General features: G+C 40.1%; 1 protein-coding gene across 5 annotated transcripts in view; it reads right to left on the bottom strand.

Annotated features, from left to right (window-relative positions):
- The window catches only part of LOC122514038 (CUGBP Elav-like family member 4), a 486,258-nt gene that overhangs the window by 70,868 nt on the left and 403,005 nt on the right, over positions 1-12,385 (bottom strand). The window lies entirely within an intron of this gene.

The following is a 12,385-nucleotide window of genomic DNA, read 5'->3' as shown; positions in this document are numbered from 1 at the left end:
CTGACTCACCTTTCGCCGTATATTGGCGAAAGCATCTAAAAATACCTTTCCTTCGAGTAGACGTAACGGAAAAAACGACGCGAGATAAAACGAGAACTCTGTTAGCACCGAGATATACTTACTTCTTCTGCGATGTTGACTTCGTCGATTTCTTGCGGAAAGCGAGAAGGGAGGTTATTTTATTTATGGCGAGAAGGGTCTTCTGCGTGGCCTTGAACATCCTCGCATCGCTCGAATTTACGGGGATCTTCAGCCAAGACTACGGAGTACGATAGAAATAGAGGGAGAAAGCGTATTTGAGCGAATTCGTAGCTTTTAGGGAAGATTTTCCGAAGAATGGAAAGAGAAACGTAGTGATCATAGCTTGGAAAAAAGTTTACTCCTCGAGGAGACGCGATCTCGTTTGACTTTGACACGAATCATTTTTTTCTTACTCAAAAAACAAATCTACATTGTTATCCTAAAAGAGAAAAAAAAGGCCCGTTCGATGAGATTCGATATTGCGATTGGACAAGAGAGACTCGACCGATTCGAAATTCGTAGTAGTAAGTTTAAAGATAAACAGTGACCAATGCGCAACACGTTTAATCCTTTAAGTGGTAAGCTTTTAAAGCTTTAAATTCTACGAGGCTGAACGTCCTTCTATTCTTTTTTTTCCTTTTCTTTTTTGCCAAGCTGTTTCATTAGGGTTGTTTTATTTAACTATACCGAGCAGTACTCGATTTTTACGAGTAAACTCGAAACAGGCTGCTACTCGAAATCGACGGGATTTAAATACTTGAAAATCGTTCCTGTCCCAACCAAACAAGCGAACCGAGAGAGTACGAGCATTATTCAGAGCATCTTGCTCAATCACGAGCCCTGCGCGCGATGGGTATAAGCTTGAGAGATCGAAAGAAGGAAAGAGAGTAAGAAAAAGGAAAAGTAAAGCAGCAGGAGAATGGAGAGAAGGAACGTACTTACATGAACCAGCAGTTAACCTCTCGTCATCCTTCCTTGCTTTCGTTCGGGGATTTGTTGGTTCAAAAGGATCTCTTTTCGTAGGAACATTCGCAAAACTCTCCATCCGCTTTCTACCCCCTACCTCCTATTATTTCTTTCTTTCTAGCTCCTTCTCTTTTTCTCTGGCCATCCTCCGAACAGTTCGCGTTTTTAAAGGGCGTACAAAAGCCACCGGAAATTGCTCCTGGCTCTTTCGACGTTACGCTCGATTCCATATCTGTCTATTTCTTTCTCCCCCTCCTTCCCACTCACCTCTTCTTCTTCCCAAGACTCTCGAAGCCACCCTCGAATCTCTCTCTCTCTCTCCTTACCTTTACCCTCTCGGTGATATCCTCTCATCTTCCCTTTCTTTTTTTCCCTTTTACCTATTAACGGTTCTTCCTCTTCCTCTTCTTCTTCCTCTTCTTCTTCTTCGTCTTCTTTTTGTTCGTTATTGTCGATTTCACGAGTAGCTTCTTGCCAAGGCGGCAAAAGTTCCGATAATGGTGGATTTGGATAAAACGATTCGACCTGCTGCACCAATTCCTAGCCTAAATGCCGAGAGATCCGGTTAAAGCGGCTGTTAAGGACGACGAATGATCGTTTTCATTCTTGGTACTGGCTTTAACGAATCACAGCACGGGACGGGATTCATCTCTTACGGGAAATTCGCGAGCTATAGATAAATGAAGTGAATCGGTTGAGAAGAGGAAAAGAATGAGCCGGGTGGGTGTTAAACGGGGCTGGCTCATTTTTTGAAATCGAACGAATTATTTCCCGTGCCATCGGTTCGAAAAATCCACCAGAAGAATACAGATTAAGCTCGTCCTCGTTGAAAAAGTGACGCGGAGTTCGCGCGATCTCTAGCCAGCGATCCGTCTTGCGTAACTTGTCGATTCGGATGAGGATGAGGAGGAGGAGGAGGAGGAGGGTGAATAGAGAGCCCTCGAGAGGTCCGAGAGGAAATCGATACGAAAGCTGTCATGACGAAAAAAGGAAAGGGATGAGGGGTAAAGAGAGAGAATCGACGAGTCTACGATGAGGAAAGTCAGAAACGTGTTTCGGTGTGCCCTTCGTTCACTAGGGCGAAGTATTTACTTAGCTATGAAGGGGTGAGAGCTGAGGGAGGCTCGAAAAGGGAGACACGAGAGTGAGAGAGTTAGAGAGAGATGTGATGGAGAACGACCGAGTGAAAGTTGCCTAAAGAAAACTCCAACGGCCGCGTTGCTGCTTTTTGATGACTTCGGGAGAAGTTTTCCTTGGGACGATGAAGTCTGGAAAAGACTTTGAAAACTCGAACGCCGATATGGAAAGTGAGGGACCCGCCATGGACCCGTTATGGATCACACGATCAATCTCTTCGCACGAGAATAGACGAAAAGTTCTAGGGCACCACTGTACGAATTTAAAGTAAAAGAGAAAGAAAAAAGGAAAATGCTAAACTATTCTGTTTCGTCCAACCGAAGGCTACCGCCGTTAGAAGTTAGAAATTGTCAACGACGCGCGGCTTGCCGCTGAACTTCTTTTTAAAAGAAATTCGAAAAATGTCCTAGTACTCGATGCACACGATTAGTATCTAAAATGACTTACTTTTTATTTTATGCAAAACTTGATCGGTCGATTGTCCAGGATACCAAACACAGGCGTCTTTTGCATTCCCATTGTTGTCGCGTGTAAGAACTTTAAAACAAGAGAATAGAAACCGACTGGATAACCGAGATAAGGGCTGAAATAGTTTGTAAAAAGTGTACAAATGGATAAGTTTGTGTATTATCGGACGAACGAACGAACGAACGAACGAACGAACGAACGAACGAACGAACGGACGGACGGTTGCATTAATGCGACAGCTCCGACGTGTCGTAAACGATCGCGTGCGATTATGTCACGCTGATGTAATTCGATGCCAGTCGATCGATTCCCCCATAAATTACGTTGAATCCTCGACCAACAACACAACCACCCATCCACTCGACCTCCGTCAAGTCCTCTCCTCCCTTCAATCCGAACGATGAAGAAGACGATTAAACTCTCCGTGCTTTGCATCTTCCTTCCCAGAGTTAAACTCACTATTCTACCACCACCCCGTTTCCTCCCCACCACTACTTCTTTCTCCTCCTTTTCCGCCGTTCTGTTTCGAAGAACCTCGACGCTGGAGTCGAAATATTATTTCTTCCGCCAATCGAAATCGATTTTCAAAGCATAAAACGCTAAAGGAAAAATAATCTTTATCTCTGAGTCCCATTTTCTACCTATCGTTCAAAATAAAAAGAATATTTATCTCTCTCCAATAGAGAATATCTTTTGTTTTCCTCTCCCTCGATAATGAATTTGAGGGAATTCGGTCGTCTTATCTACTCGGAAATTCGAAAGTTCCGGCTTGGTATACGCGCGCACATACATAAACTCATCCTCCTTCTCAATATCGTATATTATGCATGCATAATGCGCATGAAAGCAAGATAAAAGTTACTTCGTAATGTGGAGATACAGGAAAAAGGGGGGGTAGGATAGCCAGTTTTTACTGCCGCCTAGGGTGATACAAAAATTATACGAGTTAAAAGAGTGCTCTCCGAAACATATAGCGAAATCAGATCACGGAAGATATTATCGAAGATACGTATGTCAGGAAGAGAAAGAAATAATTAGAGTGATAAGGAAAGAGATGTTATTCATACTTAGTATAAACTGTACAAGAACGAAAAAGAGACAGAGAGAAAAAAACATAACGTTCTAGGTGGATACTATGGTAGACGAAGAGCGGAACCCTCGACCCACGGCGGCCCCTTTTGCCCGGTTTCCCGGTATCCGAGTCCACGATTAGCGACCCTTCATAACTCGTTGCCCTTACCTACTTGCTTCATCGACCCTTCACTTTGTGACTCTTCAGCGCCCTCTACAGTCTCTCTTTCTCTCTCTCTCTCTCTCTTTTCCTCTTATCCTACTTGCTCGTTCTATTCGTTTTACCTTCTCTACTTGGCTTCAATTTTTATCCATCGTCTTTACGAAACTTTTGCTTACCTCCTCTCGATCGGTGTACTCGTTTATCTTCTCGCTAAAACGACTCTTGACCTTTATCTCGCAACGCGTCGCTTCGAGTTTTCCAACGATTTTCTTTCCCTTTTCCCTTCCACTACTTTGCTTATTTTTCTTAACGTTAATTTACTCCGTTAAAGAGAAAGAAAGAGAGAAAAAAGAAAGGTTCTCCTACTTTTTCTTAATATCGCGAAAACAAAAGTTTATTCTTTGCTTTACCATCTTTTTTTAACTTTTTTATTTATTTCTATCAGATTATATTCTACCGATAAGGGTGTACGTAAAGTATTATAGGTGAAACTACCTACGCTTTTTTAATATAATATTTTTTAATTATAATATATTTTTCCATTTCGTATTAATAAATCTACTTTATTAAGGTTTCAAATGAATTCGAAAAAGCAGAAATGTTTGACTTTGTTTTTCCTCCGTTTTCTCTTTTTACTTCCGTTCCGTTCTGCGAATGGAAGTGGGCGAAGTGGTGGTATTCGAGGGGAATGGGGAAAAAAGAATTATCCTGTATAGTTGACTTTATATTTCGAGGTGTATCGTTGCGTGGAAAACGGAAAGGGGAAATGTTTCGAATCCAGGTGCATTTAAAGTTAGAACCGGTTTGCCTCGTTAAGTACGATGACTAAATTTCTGACAATAGATTCTTATATTAAATTTTATTCGAAATCTGTTTCGATATGATAAAAGTCATAGTTGTTGGACGACGACGACGACGACGATAATGATGACTAACTTGCAATACGAACGCTTACACGTAATAGGATTTAAAGACGAAATGTTTGCCAACGATTTACGATTGAACGTAATTGCGTAGAATGAAAACTAATATCCTAAGATAATTGTAACCCGATTACCAATCCGTCTCCGATGTCAATCGTCGTTGTACTTAGAACCATTAAAAAAATAAATTGACGAATGAGAAAGAGATAGAAGTAGAGAGTTTGTAGAAGGAAGGTAAAAAAACTTTAAGCACCTTACCATATTTGTTAAGTAGTTTTTCCTCGATGTATCATCAAGAGATTACATCAATTATAGGAAATTTCTAGCTTCTACTCCCAAGTATTCGTAATTCCAACTGAGAACTGATTGTGATATCTATTGAAAACGATTTTTCACGTTCTTTTCTTCTTTCTTTTTTTTTTTTTCACTCACTGCAACCGATACACATTCGCGAGAGAACGGGAAAGTAACTTTTTGTTCGATAAATAAAAATAACTATTCAAAAAATAATATTATAAGTTCGAAAGAGCATTACCGTCGATAAATCAACCTCTTAGTTCGACCGTTGTCGAAATACTGAGCACATGACATTTTCAATGGAACAAAATATTATAAACAAAAGGAACGAAAACACTCCTCGGATATATGCGTAGCGGTATATGTACATTGCGACAACGACAACAACAAAGGATAATCATCATGAAAAATGCTCATTTCTACATTTCGTCAAATATATTATACGATACAAGGTTGTTTAATGGATTGAACATTTTATTAAGTTTACTGTTAAGAAAAAATTAAAATTAACGGTAGTTTTATTCTCTAACGTGTTAATGAAGGTTCGACACATTTGTAAATCAAATATTTTATGTCAGTATTAATTCCTTCCAAACAAAAAAGAAAATAATCAAAGAGCATATTATTCGAATATCAGCCGATAATCGGGAGCTACCAAAAATCTGATTAATCGGCTAGTCATTCGATAAAGTGTTAAATAATAAATTATCCTGTATAATCAATTATTAATCGCTCGTTATTTCGTTTTTTGACTACATAAAATGAACGTTCGGGTAACTGTAATTTTTTTGTTAGACGATACGATAATACGCTAGCAAACACTCTGATACTTTTCATAATAATGTAAAGGCTTATGCGTTCGTGAAAGAAAGAGAGAGAAAGAGAGAGAAGTTTAATACTACCCAGGGGATATTTAAACGTTTTCTATTATTCTCTTTTTCCCTTATTTTCGCGAGAACACATAGATATAATATCGATCGAAGGTAGGATAAAGGTAACGTCACGCGATATCACTTTGTCCACACTCTTCGACACAGTTAAGAAAATTGTAGATAAAACATAGGTATCCGTCAAATTAGAAGGCGTAGCCTGTGTTTACCACGTTCCGGAGTTTGCGATGAGCAATCGCAATTATCGATCGGAAGGTTTTAATGACGTCAAATAGCGCGAACACGTATTACGACGATCGTATAATGCGCTATCAACAATACCTTTTTACATCCCTCTTAAGTTTAGTTGCGCGCCTAAGCAACCTTATTTTTTACTCCACCTTATCCAGCATTAATAAAAAAAAAAGAAAAAAAAAGAGAAAATAAAAAACAAAATAAGAAGAAGGAGAAGAAGAAGAAGATGAAGAAGAAAGAAAACAGGTTGTAATCTATTTTTAGCAACGGGGGGTTTAGCTCGAACATAATGGTAACGCATATATTTTTTCTCAAGGTTTCCCTTCTCTCTCGCAGCCAATTACATACATGGAAAAATCAGGTACCCTCTCTCGACCACCGTGAACTTAACAAAATGTTTTATCCGATGTGAATTAATAGAGTTATTATATTTTTTTTACGAAGATGACGTCTTGTCGCGCAAAATCATTTGGGCAAATAATGAACTTCTCGCGTAACTAAGAATTGAATACGTGTCCCCGTTTGTACAAAGAGGGAGAGAGAGAGAGAGCGTTGGATGGTAGAGACTCTCGGCGTTAATTTGTCGTTACCCCATAGTCATTCGTTTGCCAGTGACAGCCGGACACGAAGGGGTGGCATTGTCGAGGTCGCGTGCCCGACGGACCATGGCGAGAAGGTGTTCGTCAGTGTGTATTCGATTGCACGTGTGTACGTGTCCTTCTGTAAATGCGTTGGAAGGAAGGAAGGAAGGAAGGAAGGGTTGGCAGCATTGCTTTTGAAGCGAGAAGGAGAATCAACCGAGGCGAAGATGCTTGTGGGGTTGTTAAGTTCGAACGTTCCTTGGCTCGTGTCGTAGGTATATGGTAGGTTGGTAAAGAGATGGAAAGAAATGGAAAGAAAAATAAAGTGGAAAGGTTGTTTCCTGCTGGCATCGTTGGTCAGTGTATCGCATCGGTGAAGAAAAAGGGGGAAAATGACGATGAAGAAGAAGAAGAAGAAGAAGAAAACACGGAGAATGGAAGGGATAAGGATAGGAAATAGAGGTGGAAGTTGATGGTGATGGCAATGGTGGTGGTGGTGGTGGTGGTGGTGGTACCGTCGATGTTAGCAGTGGTCGTTCTGCTACTACTGTACGCCTTGCGTCGTTCCCGCACTGAATTATTGAGACACCACCAGATCGATGTCACAAAAGGAAAGCGGCTGTGCGGCTTGAAATGACGGGCTTTCGCGTCACTCATACATTATGCACGCGGCCGGTTCTGCCCCTGCGTGTATATTCGTGGGTTAACACACAAAAAAGCGAGAAAGAGAGAGAGAAAGGAAACTAGAGTTCTCCCTACGTCGTCGTCGTCGAGGAACGTTTGTCTGTCTGCCGTTTTCTTCTCTCGCGATTACGTCGCCGCTATCGCACCAACGGTAAAAAAGAAGGAAAAATAAAAAGATAAAGGGGGATGGAAAGAAACCGAGGTCAGGTGTTCAAGACCTTTATACTTTTCATCCGTCTGGAGTTCGTATCAAACAGACGGACGGAAGTGAATGCACCGCCCCAAATTATGACTTTGAAAAAAAGCTAATTGTCACGTGAAAAATTATTTCTTTTCTTTCCTTTTCCTTTCTTTTCCTTGACTATCATTCTTTGTTGCGAAAATAAATTTATGAATATTCTATTCTACGAAATTATCATTTGCAATCTTTTATTAAAGTGTTGCATGATTAGACCATGATCTATGATAATGGACAACGTACATATATTCTTTTAAATTAGTTTCATTTGAATACGATCAATTTTTCTTTAAGAGGCTGAACATTCTTATTCCATAGTCGATTAATTTTTCCTTATCCCAGTGATCTCGGCAGAACGTTAAACGGGCGATTAGTCGAGCGTTTAAACCGAATAGTAAGATCCATTAGGACGGAAAACGCGAGACTCGTGTTCATTCGTGCGGTTATAATGTCATAATGTTTTTATTATTATTTTTTATTTCAACTTCACGATCGTTGAATGCAAAAAGGAACAAAACGAAATATGGGTATCGTTACGACAACCGAGGTCAGCTGCAGTTTTTCTCTTTTTCTTTATCTTCCTTTTTTTTTCTTTACTTTATCCTATTAAAAAAGAAACAAGTGCGATAAAGTCCGATGATATATTCTCGATATCGAGAAATATGTCAAGACGCGCCAGCAAATTATTATACTTTAACATAAAAGAGGATAATATCTACGCTTGAAATACAAAAACTAAAACTTGTAAAATAATAAGAAAGAAACATGGTAAAAGGAATATTGACCGCGAGCTAGACTATAACGCATAGTCTTCATTACAAAGGTTGCATTCCCTTTATACTACGTTTCTATATTCGAAGGGCAACGACATTCAAATCTATAGGATAAAGTAAGTACACTTACTTACTTATTTTGCCACGCTATTGCACTACCTACTTACTCGCAATATATGCACTCTTTAGAAACACAAATTCTCCCGTTGAATCGAAAGAAAAGAAAAAGCAAAAGAAGGAACAAACAAACAAACAAACAAACGAATATGTCGGATATTAATTTCCGCGCGCACCCCTTTTAGGATCGGACTCCTTCGAAGGAGGAATTCCTTATACGTGATACTAACTCTCTCACGTTCGTACCCTTAATTCGAGGATGTTGGAATTAGGGCAGAATGGTTAGGAAAGAGAGAGAAAGAGAGGGGTGCCGCTTATGTGTCTTCCCGCGAAGGTAGATGAAATATCTTACGGGCACTTACTTTATATAGGGACGAAGGAGAGAGCAAGATGATAGCTGTGGGACTAGGCCTCGGGAAAGAAGGCTGTCAGGGTGGTATCGTCGTTGGCTTGCTCAAGGGTACGGAAGGGAGATAGTGGGAGAAGGAGAGAGAGAGAGCTAGATATCGAGGGCAACTGATATCGACTTAGAGGGACATATCTTCGGGTTCTACAACCAAAGAGAAAAGGGAGGGACACTATCTTATGTAATATTTACCCCTCTTGCCTCTGCTTGGGCATCTCTGTTCATCCCTCGACTTTTTTTTATCTCTACCAGCGACCCTTCTTCAATCCTACACTTTCTTTCTTTCTCTCTCTCTCTCTTTCTCTTTTCTTTCTTTCTTTTTTCCAGCTCTATCACATACTATTTTTCTACTCGTCTCTTTTCTCATCACCCGCACGCACGGTCTACGACCTCGTATCGGTATCTAACGACCACTTGCTCGTGCTCTTTATTTTACCATCGCGTTTATCACTGCAAAAACTATATAATAGAGAATAAGAACGTTCCTTCTTAATAGAATTCATGGATTCAAATGCGTTTAGATAGGAATCAAATAATTGAGGAAAAAGGAAAATTGAATTTGTTGGATTTAGTTCTACCTAAATGCGTTCAATCATACGCATTTTCTTTTATTTCTGCTATACATAAAAATGTATTTTGTATATACGAGGTTGGGTTAAAAATGGTTTTCAATTGACGTTTTACCGTGTTTTTATATTTGTTTGTTTTTTTATTCAAGGAACCGATGACGACTGGAATTTACGAAATGTCAAACTAGTTTGAACCCCATGTTTTCGGACCCAACCCTCTCTCTCTATCTCTCTCTCTCCCATTCTCTCTTGTTCGACATCTTTTTTTCCCTAGCCGAATCACTTTGCCGTTCCATCCACCGCGACGCGTCGTCGTAATCAGATTGCCGCTTAATGCCCGTGAAACTGAATAAAAATGCAATAGAGCGTCACTAGGTTATCGAAATCCACTTTTCCGTATAGCGCAGTGCGCGCTGTGCTACCCACCATATATCGATTCGTCCACTTTCTGAGAGAGAGAGAGAGAACAAGCGGACGAGAGTGGCGAGCATCTCGTTCGAAAACACATTGGCTCAAAAGCGTGGAAACGGGCTCGAAGAGAGAACAAACGAAGGGGGAGGAACCTGCGAGGGTGCTTGATCCGAAACGTTCTTTTCGTAAGCTCGATCGGAATGCTGATACTTCACGATCGTAGAAACGAAGTCACTATTGCGTTTCCATTTTGTTTGTTTTCTTTTGTTTTTCATTGAAAGCGTACGCGCGAGATTGTGAATTTGATGATGAGGAAAAATCGGATATTATCTTTCATAACGTTTGTTTCTCTTTTTTCCTATCTTTCGTTTAGATTTTCCAACGTATTCAGTACCTGCTGCGTTTTAGTTTGATTCCGTGTCCACGCTCAATCAAAAAAGACCCATTGCAATGATTCACTTATCTCGTATTCGAATAGCATATTATATCGTTAGCGTAATAGAGAACTCGAAACGAAGTAATAAAATACGAAGAAAGAGGAAAAAGGATATTTTTTCGTCGAACGTTATTACTTTTTCGTTTGGTGGAAGAAGAAAAGAGGAATGGTCAAAGGTTAGATCTCATAACTGGTAGGAGGGCCGGTGTTCTATTTGCTTGATCTTTCGAGATCAACGCGAAGAACAAGTTCAATCAAAAGTATCCTTATGCTACTTCATAACGAAGTAGCAATATTTTGTGTACCTTTATTTATTTTATATCAACCCTCATCTACGAGCAAAAAGGAAAGGGTAGGCTTTATCAAAGGAATTAAGTTATGAGATGATTACCGGAGGATTACTTACTTAATTATATAAATAAAACTTTCATGGCTTTGCACGCGCATCAACGAGATTATTTACGATCGCGTTGGATGGAAAATTACGGAAATACCTTACGGTGCAATTCGAAATATTATCGGTTTGAAAAATTTCTATTTTTTGAAAGCATATTATTAATATTTATTCTAATCGGGAGTACCAAATATTATATTAATTAATCTCAGACCGTGTAATTATAATTGTAGTAAGAAAGGAAAGAATAATTTATAATTCAAAAGGTGGATAATAAAGATACACGAAGCTAGGATTCGTAAGTTTGCATTATTAACAAGTAGCAGCAGTAGCAGCAGCAGCAGCAGCAGCAACGGCAGTCTCCGTGATGCAGATCTCGCTTGGTGCGCATGCAGTTCTGGCCATATTTAATGCTTCATATGAGGGTCACGATTGTCCAGGACGTTTATATACCCATACGAAAAGCAGCCACGGACAATTTGCACGCGGCGGCAGACGATAATGACGGCGCCCAGAGACGTATTAAAAGTGAATTGCGAAAACAGCGTGGCCGGCAGGCAGCCCCATAACTCGGCCGTGAATGAGCGACGAGCTACGAGAGCTCCTCCGGGTGTCGTTGACCCTAGAGTGACCCAACGTGACAGGCTGTAACGACTGGAAGAGACCCTCCGAGACCTCACTTGATGAGGGTCCAAGATGGATGCCCGGCAATATTTTTCGCGCGAGGACTCGCGACTATTTTCAAACTTTCCTCTTTCCCGCGTCACTTCATTTTCTTTCTTTCTCTTTTTCTTTGTTCTTTTTCTATTTCTCATGGTTTTTTTTTTTTTTATAGAAATACAGTCCGTAAGTTCGAATTCTCTACTGAAAACTGAAAGTTTCGACTGTCGGGCTTCTATCTGTTAACTGTTGTCCACTTTCTAACAATACGGAGTATATTTAGGCTTGCTGTTTAAATAAATATGCTACTAAGGTATCGACCATCTTTAAAGTTCTTAGAACATTTTTCTCGTAATTATCAGAGCGTTATAAATGTTTTGGAGAATGCACTCGAAACCTGGAAAAGAGAACGAATTTCTTCTTCTACGGGTTTTTATCTTTTTCCTTTACTTTTTTTTTTATTCCCTCCTTTATTGTACCTTTTTTCATGTTCGTGTTAAGCCCGCGTCACGACCCTCATGTACTCATTAACCGTAACTTCAAATTATGTACGCGTGCACTCACGCCATTCCGAGCAAAAATTATGCCACATGTCTTGCAGAGATGAGGCGAAAGAAAGAAAGAAAGAAAGAAAGAAATAAAGGAAGAAAGAAAAAACGAATGAACTTAGGAGAGAAGGAGACAAAGATAGAAAAGCAACCCCTTTTCGAAGGGCGTCTTTCACGCGATAATTACTCCGTCTCATGCACAAGGCTCGTAGACGCTGTCGGTAACGAACGTAACGTTTGGCAACGTTCTAGGTAGTATATCAAGATCGTCTTGACGTATACGAGAGATAACGAAGAAAGAACGAACGAGCGTTAAGAGAAAAAGGGGAAAGAGAACGATCTAGCGAGTGCACGAGCTCGCCTTTTTCACGATTACTAATTCTTCCTTATCTTGTCGG

The sequence above is a fragment of the Polistes fuscatus genome, unplaced genomic scaffold, assembly GCF_010416935.1.
Source record: "Polistes fuscatus isolate 324 unplaced genomic scaffold, CU_Pfus_HIC Scaffold13, whole genome shotgun sequence".
In the NCBI taxonomy this organism is placed as follows: domain Eukaryota; kingdom Metazoa; phylum Arthropoda; class Insecta; order Hymenoptera; family Vespidae; genus Polistes; species Polistes fuscatus.
The sequence above is the reverse complement of the archived record's forward strand: the minus strand, read 5'-3'. Positions and strand labels throughout refer to the sequence as shown.